The 16,897-nt window shown below is 47.9% G+C and overlaps 1 long non-coding RNA gene across 1 annotated transcript; it reads left to right on the forward strand.

Moving 5' to 3' along the window:
- The first annotated feature begins 748 nt into the window (after positions 1–748).
- LOC309606665 lies at positions 749–10,317 on the forward strand. Its single transcript, XR_014231993.1, has 2 exons — positions 749–860; positions 1,062–10,317. It is a non-coding gene; the product is annotated as an uncharacterized lncRNA (long non-coding RNA).
- The last annotated feature ends 6,580 nt before the right edge of the window (positions 10,318–16,897 follow it).

Below are 16,897 nucleotides of genomic sequence, written 5' to 3' on the forward strand. Positions count from 1 at the left end.
CCAAGACGTACTGAAGGAATAGCCAGAAGGCTGAGCAGCGGTTCTTGTGTAACCGCCTGGGTTTAAAGATCTGCGGAAGTGGAAGGCCTGGACTTGGAATAGGCATTGTTTGGGGTGTGGGTGGGGGCTTGCTTAATATCTGCATGTTCAGGACTCGGGAGCACCTCCTACTGGAAGACACTTTATGATGTGCTGATTTTGATTCTCACCTGTACTGTGAGAAATTTTCATTAGAATTGTTAATTATGCATTTTATATTTTTGATCTTTTTTTTTTTTTTTTGCCACACCGCACAGCTTGTGGGGTCTTAGTTCCCCGACCAGGGATCGAACCCGTGCCCCTGCAATGGAAGCTTGAACTCCTAACCACTGGACCGCCAGGGAAGTCCATATTTTTGATAAATTATGCAACTTAGGTTGATCTACGTCAGCAGGATACCAAAAGTAAAAGTCGATATTTAGAGGGTCTTAGGGTTTATATTTAGAGGGTCAGTCTGGTCTCCATCCCTTACAGGATGCGGAGCAAGCTTGTAAACGTGGACATTTTCCTGAGTGTCTTGTTCAGGCTATGAGCCTTTTATGAGAAGATGAGACCTTCTGATAGTTGTTGAAGTTTCAAAATTTGGCACACAGGCAAATCATTCTGTGTTGTATGTTACGGCTTATGAGGCAACAGATGTTGTGGTTTTGCTTTTATAGACAGCCAACCCATCAGCACAGCCCAGGAGTCAGGAAAAGTGCGCATGAGGCCCCGGCTGGTCAGGGTCCTGCTCTGGTGCTAACAGTAGCACCCGCTTTGTCCAGCTGAGCTGCCCCGTGTTGATCAGGGAAGGCCCACGAGAGAGGGAACCGCTGCTCTCAGTGAGCCCCTGCCTTGTTTACTCACTTATTCCTAGGGGACCCCAAAGTGGCTAATGTCTCTGGGACAGGGGTGGCCTCCCCCAGCATCACAGTCTCGTGCAAGGGACCAAGGGCAGGGGTGGGGATGGGGAAGGCGTGGGGAGAGACTATGCCAGATGACCCAGGTCTGGCTTTACCCTAAAGATGTCGTCTTTACTGTAGCAAGGAAGCTTCTGTGGTCCACCTTCCTGACCCAAGGCATATGCGCAACTGTCTGAAAGGTAATCAGGTCAGAATCAGCGAGCTGTTATGTAAACAGAAGTTTTATATGCGCTGGGGAACCAAAAAAATTTCTTGTGAGACTTGCTCTATTACGATACTTGCTTCCTTGTGGGGTCTGGAACAGAACCTGCAGGGTCTCCGAGGTCTGCCTGTAGGTGATGGTACGGCTGGTCAAGCTCATACCCAAGACAAGGCCAAGCCAAGTTCAACCCGACTGGTTTGGCTGGTAAAGGCACAATGAGCCACTTTTAGATTTAAGGCGTATTATTTCCATAGACAGTGAAAAGGAGAATAAGCCCAAGGTGCCAGCCCCTGGAGGTCCTTGTCACTTACTCCGAGCTCAAGGGGCCCAGACTGCAAGGCCGCTGTGCGAGACCCTGGAGCTGGGGAGCTGATTCTAGACCGCTGCTGAGTGCCTTTTTATCCTGTGCTTTCTTCTGAGGAGGGCAGCGGAAAGACTCAGACCCCATCAGACTGGAGGTGATAAGAAGCTCTCAGGACAGCCTCCAAGGTGGGTAGGTGGGCGAGAGGCAGATGGCCTCACAGCAGCTCCCACAGGCCTCCCACCCTCCTGTGTCCTGGTGGATTATAGCTTCCTGCCAAGACTCAGATGAGCTGCGGTCCAGGCCTCTGCCTGCGTGGCCTGTGTGGACACGTGCGGGTCACTTGGGCACAATGGAACCTTGAGGGCTTGTGCCCAGGTGGGCTCCATTTATGACGAGCAGACTTCTGAGAACTTGTATAATTAGGTTTCTTTTTTCTCTTTTTTTTTAAATTGAAGTATAGTTGATTTATGATATTGTATTAGTTTCAGGTGAACAAGCACAGTGATTCAGTATTTTTTGCAGATTATATTCCATTATAGGTCATTACAGGGTAATGGGTATAATTCCCTGTGCTATACAATAAATCCTTGTTGCTCATCTACTTTGTATATAGTAGTTTGTATCTATTAATCCCATATCCTTAATTTGTCCCCCCGCCTTCCCTCTTTGGTAACCCCAAGTTTGTTTTCTATGTCTGTGAGTCCGTTTCTGTTTTGCATACACATTCGTTTGTATTATTTTTTAGATTCCACATGTAAGTGATATCATATAATATTTGACTTATTTCACTAAGCATAATACTAAGTCCATCCATGTTGCTGCAAATGGCAGTATTTCATTCTTTTTTATGGCCGAGTCATATTCTATTGTATGTATATATATATATATATATACACCACATCTTTTTTTTTTTTTAAGTTATTTATTTTTGGCTGCATTGGGTCTTTGTTGCTGCGTGCAGGCTTTCTCCAGTTGTGGCGAGCAGGGGCTACTCTTGGTTGCAGTGCGTGGGCTTCTCATTGCAGTGGCTTCCCTTGTTGTGGAGCATGGGTTCTAGGCGTGAGGGCTTCAGCAGTTGCGGAACGTGGGCCCAGTAGTTGTGGCTCACGGTAGCTGTGGCTCACGGGCTCTAGAGCTCAGGCTCAGTAGTGTGGCGCACAGGCCTAGTTGCTCCGCGGCATGTGGGATCTTCCCTGACCAGGGCTCGAACCCGTGTCCCTTGCATTGGCAGGCGGATTCTTAACCACTGCGCCACCAGGGAAGCCCTGTTTTTTTTTTTAAATAAATTTATTTATTTATTTATTTATGGCTGCATTTGGTCTTCGTCGCGGTGCGTGGGCTTCTCATTGCGGTGGCTTCTCTTGTTGTGGAGCACAGGCTCTAGGCGCACAGGCTTCAGTAGTTGTGGCATGCGGTCTCAGTAGTTGTGGCTCACGGGCTCTAGAGCACTGGTTCAGTAGTTGTGGCACACAGGCTTAGTTGCTCCGCGGCATGTGGGATCTTCCCAGGCCAGGGATCGAACCCGTGTCCCTTGCATTGGCAGGCGAATTCTTAACCACTGCGCCACCAGGGAAGTCCCTATACCACATCTTCTTAACCAAATCATCTGTTGATGGGCATTTGGGTTGCTTCCACGTCTTGGCTATTGTAAGTAGTGTTGCTATGAACACTGGGGTGCATGTATGTTTTCGAATTAGTCTTTTCATTTTTTCCTGATATGTACCCAGGAATGGAATTGCTGGATCATATGGTAGTTCTAATTTTAGTTTTTTAAGGAGCCTCCATACTGTTTTCCATAGTGGCTGAACCAATTTACATTCCCACCAACAGTGTACAAGGGTTCCCTTTTTCCCACACCCTCTCCAACATTTGTTATTTGTAGATTTTTTTATGATAGTCATTCTGACAGATGTGAGGTGATACCTCATTGTGGTTTTGATTTGCATTTCTCTAATAATTAGTGACGTTGAGCATCTTTTCATGTACCTGTTAGCCCTCTGTATGTCTTCTTTGGAAAAATGTCTATTCAAGTCTTCTGCCCATTTTTTGATTGGGTTGTTTGTTTTCTTGATATTGAGTTGTCTGAGCTGTTTGTATATTTTGGATATTAAACCTTTGTATGTCTCATCATTTGCAAATATTTTCTCCTATTCCCTAGGTTGTCTTTTAGTTTTGTTGATGGTTTCCTTTGCTGTGCAAATGCTTTTAAGTTTAATTAGGTCTCATTTGCTTAGTTGTGCTTTTATTTCTTTCGCCTTGGGAGACTGATCCAAGAAAATATTTATGATTTATGTCAAAGAGTGTTTCACCTACGTTCTCTTCTAGTTTTATGGTTTCAAGTCTTAGATTTAGGTCTTTAAACCATTTTGAGTTTACTTTCGTATATCATGTGAGGGAATGTTCTAATTTCATTGTTTTACATGTGGCTGTCCAGCTTTCCCAGCATCACTTGAAGAGACTGTCTTTTCTCCATTGTATATTCTTGCCTCCTTTGTTGTAGATTAGTTGACCATAGGTGCGTGAGTTTATTTCTGGGCTCTCTATTCTGTTCCATTGATCTATGTGCCTGTTTTTGTGCCAAATCATGCTGTTTTTTGTTTTTTTAAATTAATTTATTTATTTTTGACTGCGTTTGGTCTTTGTTGGTGCACCCAGGCTTTCTCTAGTTGCGGTGAGCGGGGGCTACTCTTCGGTGCGGAGCACAGGCTCTAGGCACACAGGCTTCAGTAGTTGCGGCACGTGAGCCGTTGTGACTCATGGGCTCTAGAGTGCAGGCTCAGTAGTTGTGACGCACAGGCTTAGTTGCTCTGTGGCATGTGGGATCTTCCTGGACCAGGGCTCGAAACTGTGTCTCCTGCATTGGCAGGTGGATTCTTAACCTCTGCGCCACCAGGGAAGTCCCACCATGCTGTTTTGATTTCTGTCACTTTGTAGTATAGTCTGAAGCCTGGGTGGGTTATACCTTCAGCTGTGTTCTTTTTTCTCAGGATTGCTTTGGCAACTCATGGTGTTTTGTGGTTCCATATAAATGTTAGGATTATTTGTTCTAGTTCTGTGAAAAATGTCTTGGGTATTTTGATAGGGATTACATTAAGTCTGTAGATTGCTTTGGGTAGTACGGCCATTTTAATAATATTGATTCTTCCAATCCAAGAGCAAGGGATGGCTTTCCATTTCTTTGAGTCATCTTCAGTTTCCTTCATCAATGCTTTATAGTTTTCAGTGTACAGTTCTTTCACTTCCTTGGTTAAGTTTTTTCTTGGGTATTTTATTCTCTTTGATGCGATTTTACATGGGATGTTTTTTTAACTTTCTCTTTCTGATGTTTCATTATTAGTGTGTAGAAAAGCAACAAATTTCTGGGTATGAATCTTGTATCCTGCTTGTATAGTTTTCATAAAATTTGTAAATGGGAATATGTCACCTCAAAAATCCAAGTAGGCCCAAGAAATATTATTAGAAAACTCTTTAATAAGCATTTGGGGGAACTCCCTGGTGGTCCAGTGGTTAAGACTCCACGCTTTCACTGCTGAGGGCTTCGGTTCAATCTCTGGTCAGGGAACTAAGATCCTGCAAGCCACACAGCACAGCCAGAAAAAAAAAAGCATTTGGACACTTCTGTGGAAATTGTAGTCAATAAAATGTCACACTTGGATTCTGGGGACAACTACATGTGACCGAGGGTCTGTCTGCATGGATTTCATGCCACAGCTGGGCTGTTCAGGTATCCTGGGGAGTGGAGCACAGGTGTACTGTGCCTGGTCCAAGGTGAATGCAAATTGATGAGAGTGACGGTGTGCCACACGGGAGAGCCCCGATTGAACAGTGGGGCCTCCAGGAAGGTTAACAGGGTAATCCCTCAGCCCTCTCTGCTGGAACTCAAGAGAGAGAAGGACTTACCTCAGAAAGAACTGTGGATGTACCTTTCATCACATGGAATGAACTTCAGTGAGAGTCACAGAATTCCCACAAAGTTTTTGAGAAATTTTGCCAGCTTGGACTGAAAGGACGCAGACAATACAAAACAAAAAGAGGCCGTCAGGACCCTCCCCAGTCCATCAAATTCTACCGCAGGAAGTAGGCTGAGAACACCACTCAGCTGCAAACACATGCTTCCTTTCATGAAAAAGGAAGGACTCAGACGACCAGGACCCAGAGAGCAGAGCCAAGAGCCATGGAGAATTCTTCCCAAACCTTGGAAGCTGATCAAAGAACTTCCAGCATGTTCCTGGCTGGATTGCAGAATTGCTTTGGACCATGGGACTTCCTGGTGGTCTAGTGAGTAAGACTCCATGATCCCAATGCAGGGGGCCCAGGTTCAATTCCTGGTGGGGGAACTACATTCTGCATGCATGCCACAACTAAGAAGTCTGCACGCCTCAACTAAATATCCTGAATGCCACAACTAAGACCCGGCACAGCCAAAATAAATAAATAAAAATAAATAATAAATAAATTTTAGAAAAAAAAAGAATTGCTTTGGACCAGTCTGGTCCACTGTGCCTCACATTTTCTCCCTCTTTTAACAGGAATGTCTATGGCAGTTATCCTGCACTGAGGTTATAAGACTGCAGTCAAGGCATCAGCCAGAATTCCAGTCATCTCAGGGCTCAGATGGGAGTAAACAAGAGAAGAAGCAGAAAGAGCATGAGCGATGGAACAATAGTCTTTTATTTTCGTGGAAACAAAATTCAAATAACACGCAACTCACCATTTTAAAGTTGCAATTCAGTGGCATTTTCTGCATTTGTGATATTACGCAATCCATACCCCTCTCTAGTTTCAAAACTTTTTCGTCACCACTAGATGAACACCCTGTACCCATTCAGCAATCACTCCCCATTTTTCCTGTCCCCAGACCTTGGCAGCCAACAGTCTGCTTTCTGTCTCTATGGATTTGCCTATTCTAGACATTTCATGTAAAAGGAATCATGCAGTATGTTTGGTGTCTGTTTTTTTTCCACTTAACATAATGTTTTCAAGTTTCGTCCATATCGTAGCACATGTATCACTACTTCATTTAAAAAAAATATAGACTTTATTTTTTATCGCAGTTTTAAGTTCACAGCAAAACTTCATTCCTTTCTATGGCAAAATAATATTCTATTGTATGACTATACCATATTTGGTTTATCCATTCATCCACTGATGGACATTTGGGTTGTTTCCACATTTTGGCTGTTGTGAATAATGCTTCCATGAACATTTATGAACAAATATTTGTTTGAACACCTGTTTTCAGTTTTGGGGGGTATACACCTAGGAATGGAATTGCTTAGTCATGTGGTATCTTTGTTAAACTTTTTGAGAAACTGCCAAATTGTTTTCCAAAGCAGATGCACCATTTTATATTCTCACCAGCAATGTATGAAGATTCTAATGTCTCCACATCCTTACCAAGACTTGTTATTTTCTGTTTTTATGGGGTTTTATTGTTGTCATTTCATTATAGCTATCCTAATGGGTGTGAAGTGGTATCTTATTGTGGTTTTGATTTGCATTTCCATAATGATCAATGAGGTTAGACGTCTTTCCATATGCTTTTTGGTCATTTGTACATCTTCTTTGGAGAAATGTCTATTCAAGTACTTTGTCCATATTTAAATTGGGTTGTTTGCCTTCTTGTTGCTGACTTTTGAGAGTCTTTATGTATTCTAGATATAGAACCCTTACCAGATATAGGAATTGCAAATATTTTCTCCCATTCTGTAGGTTGTCTTTTCCCTTTCTTAATAATGTCCTTTGATGCACAAAAGTTTTAAATTTTGGTGAAGCCCAATTTATCTATTTGCTCTTTTGTTATTCGTGCCTTTGGTGTCAAATTTAAGAATCCATTGTCAAATCCAAGGTCATGAAGATTCACCCCTATGTTTTCTTTTTTTAAGTAGAATGCAATATATTTCCCTCTGTATTCTCTCTCTCTTTTTTAGAAGTTTTATTTTCTTTTATTATTTTATTAATTTATTTATTTATGTATTTATTATTTTTATTTTTGGCTGCGTTGGGTCTTCGTTGCAGCACCCGAGATCTTCTTTGCAGTGTGCGGGCTTCTCTCTAGTTGTGGTGTGGGGGGTTTTCTTTCTCTAGCTGAGGCGCGTGGGCTCAGCAGCTGCGGAGTGCAGGCTTAGTTGCCCTGCGACATGTGGGATCTTAGTTCCCCGACCAGGGAACCCACGTCCCCTGCACTGGAAGGCAGACTCTTTACCACTGGACCACCAGAGAAGTCCCCCACCCCTATGTTTTCTTCTAAGAGTTTTATTGTTTTAGCTCTAATACTAGCTTGTTGATACATTTTGAGTTAATTTTTATATGTGTAGTGAGGTAGGTACTCAACTTCTTTGGCATGTGGTTGTCCTGGTATCCCAACACCATTTGTTGAAGAGACTATTCTTTCCCTACTGAATGCTCTTGCCACCTTGTTGGCAATCGATTGCTCATAGATGTTTGGGTTTATTTTTAGTCTCTCAGTGCTATTCTATTGGTCTATATGTCTGTCCTTAAGCCAGAACCGAACTGTTTTTGATTACTGTAACTTGAAGTAAGTTTAGAAATCAGGAAATGTAAGTCCTCTAACTTTGCTTTTCTTTTTAAATATATTTTTGGCTATTTAGAGCCCCTTGCAATTATGTATGAGGATTGGCTTTTCCATTTCTGCAAAACATTGGAGTTTTGATAGAGATTACATTGTATCATAGATCGCTTTGGGGTATATTGCCATATTAAAAATTATTCAGTTTTCCTGCTCTCAGGTCCTGCTTCCAAGATGACCAAGAAAAGAAGGAACAATAGTCGTGCCTAAAAGGGCTGTGGCAACATGCAGCCTACTCGTTCACCAGCTGTGCCCAGTGTGTGCCCAAGGGCAAATCCGTTAAGAAGTTCATCATTCAGGGACTTACCTGGTGGCGCAGTGGTTAAGAATCCGCCTGCCAATGCAGGGGACATGGGTTCAAGCCCTGGTCCGGGAAGACCCCACATGCCGTGGAGCAACTCAGCCCGTGCGCCACAACTACTGAGTCTGCGCTCTAGAGCCCCCGTGCCACAACTACTGAGCCCGTGAGCCACAACTACTGAAGCCTGCACTCAAGAGCCCGTGCTCCACAACAAGAGAAGCCACTGCAAAGAGAAGGCTGCACACCACAACGAAGAGTAGCCCCCACTCACCACAACTAGAGAAAGCCTGCGCACAGCAATGAAGACCCAACACAGCCAAAAAATAAATAAATAAAAATTAAAAAAAAAAAGTTCATCATTCAAAACACAGTAGAGGCTGCAGCCATCAGGGATATTTCTTTTTTTAAATAAAATATTTATTTTATTTATTATTATTTATTTTTGGTTGCGTTGGGTCTTTGTTGCTGTGCGCGGGCTTTCTCTGGTTGCAGCGAGCAGGGGCCACTCCTCGTTATGGTGCGCGGGCTTCTCATTGCGGTGGCTTCTCTTGTTGCAGAGCACAGGCTCTAGGCCCGCGGGCTTCAGTAGTTGTAGCACGTGGGCTTCAGTAGTTGTGGCTCGTGGGCTCTAGAGTGCAGGCTCAGTAGCTGTGGCGCACAGGCTTAGTTGCTCCGCGGCATGTGGGAACTTCCCGGACCAGGGCTCGAACCCGTGTCCCCTGCATTGACAGGCGGATTCTTAACCACTGCACCACCAGGGAAGTCTACAACTGGGTATCTTGATGGGAAAAACATTAAATTGGAACTCTACTTCACACCACTTACACAGTGCATAAATTCTAGCAGAACTTATTGTGAAAAGCCAACTTTTGGAAGAAAACACCAAAAAAAAATTTTTTTTTGTAACTTAGGGTAGAAAAGGATTTCTTAAACAAAGTATAAAAAACACAAATCTTAAAGAAAAAATTAATTGGACTATATTGTTGATGTCCTCCAGCCAAAGACCACTGAGAACACACTTATCTTTGAACAAGTTGGACGTATTGCTCGTGAGACCGTGGAGAGCCGTGAGGCATCTCAGTAGGAGGGTGTTAGAGAGGACTTGTAAGACTCATGTTTATGTCAGGTGACTGGGAGGATTTGAGGAAGTTGGACTTTTCTCTGGATTGGGTGTTATCAGAAGCAGGGCTGGGACTTCCCTGGTGGCGCAGTGGTTGAGAATCCGCCTGCCAATGCAGGGGACACGGGTTCGAGCCCTGGTCCGGGAAGATCCCACATGCCGTGGAGCAACAAAGCCAGTGCGCCACAACTACTGAGCCTGAGCTCTAGAGCCTGCGAGCCACAGATACGGAGCCCGTGAGCCACAACTACTGAGCCCGCGTGCCACAACTACTGGTGCCCACGCGCCTAGAGCCCGTGCTCCGCAATAAGAGAAGCCACCACAGTGAGAAGCCTGCGCACCACAATGAAGATGGTCCCCACTCACCGCAACTAGAGAAAGTCTGCATGCAGCAACGAAGACCCAACGCAGCCAAAAATAAATAAATAAATTAATTAATTAAAAAAATACAAGAAGCAGGGCTATTTCTATGGTTGGGTATCTGAATAAATCTTATCTGTAGGGAGTATAGACTAGAATGAGGGTAAAGCTGTAATTGGTCCAGCAGTTACTCATATTAGCCAGGATAGTGGAACGTTTAGTCACTTTTGTGGTCTGGACAACGTTCATGTTTGGGTGATGATGGTGTGTCAGTGGAGGTTTGTTGGTTGTAACAAATGTACCCCTCTGGTGGAGGGTGTTGACGGGGTGTGTGTGGAGGGGGGACAAAGGGAACTCTCTTTCTTTTTTGCTCAATTTTGCTGTAAACCTAAAACTACTCTAGAAAATAAAGTTAATTAATTTAAAAAAGATGCTTGGCAAAGGATTACTGTTGCGAATATATAGAGAGTTCCTACAAACCAATAAGACAAAAGAAAAATTCCTACAAACCAATAAGACAAAAGAAAAAAAGACAAACCAATAAGACAATAGAAAACTGAGCAAAAAACTGAACTGACCAGAAGCCTGAATGGCCCACAAGCCAATGACAATATGGTCAACCTCGATAGCAACTGGGAAAATGTAAAATAAAACAATTGTAAATGCCTTTGCACATCTATTAGATCAATTTCCTAGGACGGCCGTAACAAATTACACAAACTTGGTGGCTTAAAAACCAGATATTTATTCTTTCACAGTTTTGGAGGGCAGAAATCTGAAATCAAGGTGTCACAGGGCCGTGCTCCTTCTGAAGCCTCTAGGGGAGGATCCTTCCCACCTCTTCCAGCTTCTGAGGGTTCCAGGCGTTCCTTGGCGTGTGGCGGCATCACTCCAATCTCCGCCTCGTGTTCATATGGCCTTCTCCTCTTCTGTCTCAAATCTCTCTCTTCCGTTTTCTTATGAGGACCGTTGTCATTGGATTTAGGGCTTTCCTGAACAATCCAGGATGATCTCATCTCAAGATCCTTAACTTGATTACATCTTTTTTTTTTTTTTTTTTGGCCACGCTGCATAGCTTGCAGGATCTCAGTTCCCCAACCAGGGATTGAACCTGGGCCACGGCAGTGAAAGCACCAGATCCTAACCACTAGACCACCAGGGAACTCCCTTGATTACATCTTGAAAGACCACTTTTCCAAATAAGATCGTATTCCGAGGTTCCACGAAATAAGATCTTCGTGGGGAAGGGTGGCACCATTCAACCTGCTACAGTCATTGGCAAAAAGTAAAAAGTCCAACAATACCAAGTGTTGGAGACCATATGCAGCAAGGGGAACTGTCATACAATTGTCAAGAGGACTTTTAATTAGTCTCTTTGGAGACAGCATCCCCAATCCTGGGAAAGTTGAAGATGTACGAACCGCATCACCTAACTGTTTCACTCCCAGATACACAGCAAGAGACGTGACCCAATGTTACTCGCAGCAATGTTTGTAATCCTCAAAAAGGAAGCACTTCCACCAGCAGCGGAACGGGTAAGTAAACTGTGGTGTGTTTATTCAACCACCGTGTGAGTAAGTACGGACCAGGGTGGGAAAACCTCAGAAACAGAATGTTGAGGAACAAAGCAAATTGCAGAAAGATAAGTAGAATATGACACTAGTGGTCTAAAGTTTAAGCTATGCAAAGCAATCCTATGTAATGTTCAATGATAGCAGATATACACCAAGAGCATAATGACACTCACAGGGTGATAAACATAAGGCAAACGTCAAGATCTGACAAAGCTGGGTGGTGTGTACATGGATGATTATATGTTATCCTGTGTATTTTTTGTATGCTTGAAACATCGCTTAAGGCATAAAGAAAAAAAGAGGATTCTGTGTGTCCCAAATCCTAGTGTTCTCCCTATTCTGAAGTTTAGAGCGGCTAAGAAGAGCTTGAGCTCTCAAGACTACACGTTTCCCTGGGCCCACGGTGCTAAAACAGAGTGATTCTGGGGTCTTCGCACAATACGATTCAAGCCCGTCCTGGGACCACAGCTCCGCAGCTGCCCCTCCGCCCCGTGGCGTGAGGGGCATGCAGGCTCCTCTGGCCCTGCCTCTGCTCCTTGCCACACCCTCACCTGGCTGGGTCCTTGGGGCTGGAGAGGACACATCGACCTTTGTCCCTCCCACCACCCCTTAGGCTTCTCACTGCCTGCAGTGCTTTGAAGTTTCTCAAAGCATCCCACCTGGTCCTGTAACTACCTCCCAGCAAACTTGTCGGATGGATGTCACATTTTTGCTTCTTTTTCCCCATTCTATGGATGGGGAGACTGAGGCTCTGGGCATTCTGGACAGGGTTGGTTCCTGGCTGAAGAGCTTCCACGTGGAAGAGGCCCGGAGGGATGCTGCCAGGGGCCCCCAGATCTGTCACAAACCTATTGGGTAGCTTTTCCCAGGAATGACCAGGGAGCAACTACCTGCTCTGTCCAGGGAATCCAGTGGCAGTTTCTAAATCCATCTGAACCTCGAGATCATTTGGGAGCTGGTTAAAACCGCTGATGCCAGGGCCCATCCCACACTTGCTGGGGCAGAAACACAGAGTGGGCCCTGGAATCTTCAGGTCCCCAGGGAGGTTTGAGGGTCTCTGAATTAACCTGTTGAGTCCCACTGAGGAGCCCGGGGTCCTGGAGTCCTGGGCACTGCTGTTTTTTTCCCCCCAAGAAGGATCTCCCTCACAGGGCACCCAGCAACTTGGCTCTCTCCCCGCTCCTACCTGAGGGAATAGAGGGTCCCTTTCTCCAGGCCCCACCCACCAGGTGGAGAATCATGCCAGGTCCGTATCTTAGGCAGCTTGGGCTGTTCTAACAAAATACCACAAATATTTCTTTCTTGCAGTTCTGGAGGCTGGAAGTCCAAGACCAAGGTACCAGCTGATTCGGTTTCTCATGGGGGCTCTTTTCCTGGCTTGCAGATGGCTGTCTTCTCCCTGTATCCTCACGTGGCAGAGAGAGCCAGCAATCTCCCTAGTGTCTTTTCTTATTAGGGCACCGATCCCATCACAGGGGCCCCACCTCCTGACCTCATCTAACCTTAATCACCTCCCAAAGACCCCAGCTCTAAATACCACACATTGGAGGTTAGGGCTTCAACATATGAATTTGAGGAGACACCATTCAGACCACAGGAGTCTGTCAGATCTCACTGAAAGGTCATGGCCTAGACCAGAGTCTGCTGCTCTGCCCTCAGATTTGTCACAGCAAATCCCTCACTCCCCTACCCTGGCTGGTGGTTACTTCCTGGAAAACACAGAAACCCCCAGAGGAAATTGCCCGTCATTCTCCCACCCCCAACTCTGCAACGCCCCACCCCACATCCACACGCGCCACCCCCGCTGACATCCCCATCAAGGGGATCATCCTGTAAGCACCCAGCGTGTCCCTGGACCACCCCTCTCTACCCCACCCCGCCCGTCAGCCGTCACCCTTTCTCTGCTTCCCTAGAGCAGCAGAACTTCTTGAAAGAATCATCTAGGGCGGTGGCTCTCAACCGGGGCCGATGTCGTTGCCCTGGGGACACTTGGCAGTGTCTGGAGACCTTTCGGGTTTTTGAGGAGGTGTGTCCCAGTAAGAGAGAGGCAGAAGGAGATTCGACACACACGGCGGCGAAGGCCATGTGAGGACAGAGGCAGAGCTGGGAGCGGTGTGGTAGGAGCTGAGGAGTGCCTGCAGCCTGCAGAGGGGGTGCAGCCCTGGCAGACCTGGACTTCGGGCTTCTGTCCTCCGGGACTGGGAGACAGTCGCCCTGCTGTTGCGGCCGTTTGTGAGGGCTGCAGGAAGCTGATCCAATGGGTTTGCAGAGCATCTTACAATTGTTTTAGTTTGCATTTCACAATTGCTCTGGAGGTTGGACATATTTTCATTTGCTTGCGGGCTATTCAGGCTGCTTACCGGTTCCGGTTCCGCTCAGTTTAGTTTGTTTGTTTGTTTGTTTTTTGGCCGCGAGGTGCGGCTTTCGGAATCTTAGTTCCCCGACCAGGGACTGAACCCGCGCCCTTGGCAGTGAAAGCGTGGAGTCCTAACCACTGGACCGCCAGGGGATTCCCTAGTTTGTTTTAACAGCTTTACTGAGATACAATTCACCCGTTTGAAGCGCAAAATCCGATGGTTCCAGGGAGGTGGGCCTCCTCAGTCACCAGCCTCTGCGCCCTGCTCTTAGACTGGTCTTGCCAGCCCTGTCTTCCCTTCTGGTGTCTTGTGCGGCTCCTGCTGGCCTGGTTCCAGTCGCAGCCAGGGATGACCTCAGACACCCCACCTGCCCACGACGCAAGAGGGTTCTCACGCTCTGCCTGGAACGGCTCTCCACAGCCCTTGGCCGTGGGTGTTCTTGGTCCCTTGGGACAGGCTGGGGGTTGGTGGGGGGACAGGGTCAGACCATACATGAGGGATAGCGGTGGGGCCTGAGCGCATTCTTCTGCTTCCCAGAACCTAGCAGGTGCTCAAGAAAGACTCGTGGAAACATTAGTAGCCAACACTTAAGAGCACCGATTTTGCGCCAGGAGTTATGAAATGTCTTGTCTATTCTTTCATCTTCTCATGTGATCCTCTCAAGAACCATGACAATTAAGTGCAAATGTTACCCCAGGGAGGCTCAGGGAGGTTAAGTAACTTGCCTAGGGTCACACAGTAAACAGGAGAATAAGGGAAAAAAGCAACAAGGTGTGCCGCCCTGCAGCTACAGGTTCCCCGGCCCGTCCAGGCTCTCTCTGCAGCTGCCAGGGCCCCTCCCTCTGCCCCAAGGATGCCAGTCGGGCACATTAGGAGAGTGCAAATGAAGGAGTCCTGCAGGGTGGAGATGGGGGCATAGACATGAGGACCTGGTGCGGGGGCCTCGGTGGGCCGAAGAGCCCTGCAGGCTGAGGGCGTCCTGGAGGAGGCTGCCAGGGTCCCACTGATATTTTCATCCTGTAACCTTATCTTTCTCCTTATCAGGTAACTTTCTGCCAGGCCCTCCCAGCGATCACAGAGCAGCCTGGAGTTGCCAGACCTATTCCCAGGCCAGCTGTGCCAGGTCGGGTGAGGCAGCTGCCGGAGGTGCCGATGTGTAAACCAGGAGGAGGCCAGACTAGCTGGAGCTTCGGTTAGGTCAGCCTGGGTGCCACTCCACTGCCAGATGTGGGCCCGCGGCATCCGGTGGGGGGCTGCACAGGCTCCTGGGAGGACTGGCCGTCAGCAGAGGCAGCGGTGAGACGGGCCAGGAGCAGAGTCGGCACATCTGGAGGCAGCATGTCAGGCAAAGAGGGCAAAGGCTCGGCAAAGGATCCAGGGTCGGAGCACACACCTGCGGGGTACCTGGGGTCCCGGGGTGAGGGCCGGCAGCACGAGGTGTGTGGAGAGGAATGGGCTGTGAGGCCACAGGGTGGGGGGTCGTGGTCCCGGGGCCTGGCTCAGCGCAGGGAGGTGGGTGCTGCCCTGCCCCAGCCATGCACGTGACCTCCGGCCCGTCGTGCAGTCTAAGCCTCACTCCCCCCGCCACCCAAACCCCTGTGACACCCAGGAGTACCCTCGGAGGAACCCTCCATCCCTGGCCTCTGCTGGCCTGGCCCCGGGGGTAGAGGCAGACCCGGTCCTCCCTCGAGAGGCTCCCCAGGCTGGGGGAGGAGGTGGCGTGTGGACAGAGGGGGGCCAGCCAGGTGTGGCCCGGGCTGTGATTGGGATATGCCGGGGAGCTGGGACGAGGGAAGCTTCTTGGGAGGTTGTGGAAGCAACACTCACTGTTCATTTCTGATTCTGGAAGCATCAGATGCTCACTGTAGAAAATTTGGAAGCTGCAGAAGGATGCTGAAAAGTCAAAAAAAGTGCAGGGCACACATTGATGCTGGTGAGGGAGGTGCTGCAGGGCCACAAGGACTGGGACTGAAGCCACCATGTAGCAGCTGTGAGGAGGGCAAATCGGATCACCTCTCAGAGCCTCGGGTTGCTCGTCCTTACAACGAGGTAACAAAAAGACCTTTGAGGCTTAAATGAGACGATGCACGCTGAGCGCTGGGCCCCAGGTGCCAGCTCTGCTTCCCCTCCAGCCTGTGTTCTTGTGCCCACAGAATAGATCCCAAATCCCTATGTGAAGGTCCTGTCAGGCTGCTGACCTGCCCAGTTGCATCTTGTTTCTCTAAATCTGCCCCCACAGGGCCTTTGCTTGTGCCGGCCCCTCTGTCCCGACGCCTGCCCTCCGAGGGCCCTCCCCTGCCCCTTTCCCACTGCGGTCGGGGCCTCTGCTGGGTCTCCAGCTGGCCTCTCCCAGGGCCTGCGGCACCAATTCACGTTTTTGTTTTTGTTTTGTTTTGTTCTTAATATTTATTTATTTGGCTGCGCCAGGTCTTAGTTGCTGCACGAGGAATCTTTTAGTGGCAGCATGCGGGATCTAGTTCCCTGACCAAGGATCGAACCCGGCCCCCTGTACTGGTAGCACGGAGTCTTAACCACTGGACCAACAAGGAAATCCCACCAGCTCATGTTTATAATTATCTTGTTTTCAGTGTCATTATTGTTCCACGTCTAGACCGTGAGCTCTGCGCAGGCTGGCTAGGTCTGCCGTGGTCACCTCTGTGGCCCAGGTCCAGCCAGGGCCTGCCTGGTCAGCAGCCAGGGTCCTTAGTCAGCCCCACCTCAACAAGCACCTGGGAGGAGAAGGAGCCAGCCGTCCAGCTCCAGGGCCCCTGGGGACGCGGCCGACCTCAGCCCCATTCAGCCGTCTGCCTCCTCATTTGACTGGGCAATGCTGGGGCTGGGATTTGGCCATGCACAAGCTAAGCCTGAGGCTGTCCCCGGGCTCTCCAGGTGTGCACAGTGAGGACACAGACAGTGACAGTGGAGAAAGTCAGGGAACCCCTGCCCTGCTTGCCTCACCTGGGAAACGTATGACTGAGCTGGGGCCAGGGTCCCTCGACAGACCTCAGGACACCTGGGTGCCATAGCTCACCCCAGACTCCTCCACTCTGGGCCTTGATTCAGCCCTAGAGAGTCTCTAGGGAGCCATGGACAAAGTTGGAGCAGGGCTGATCGGACCACGAGCCACTTGAACCCAGGCAGGGAAAGCC

Source organism: Balaenoptera borealis, assembly GCF_965194805.1.
Source record: "Balaenoptera borealis genome assembly, chromosome: 11".
Taxonomy (NCBI): domain Eukaryota; kingdom Metazoa; phylum Chordata; class Mammalia; order Artiodactyla; family Balaenopteridae; genus Balaenoptera; species Balaenoptera borealis.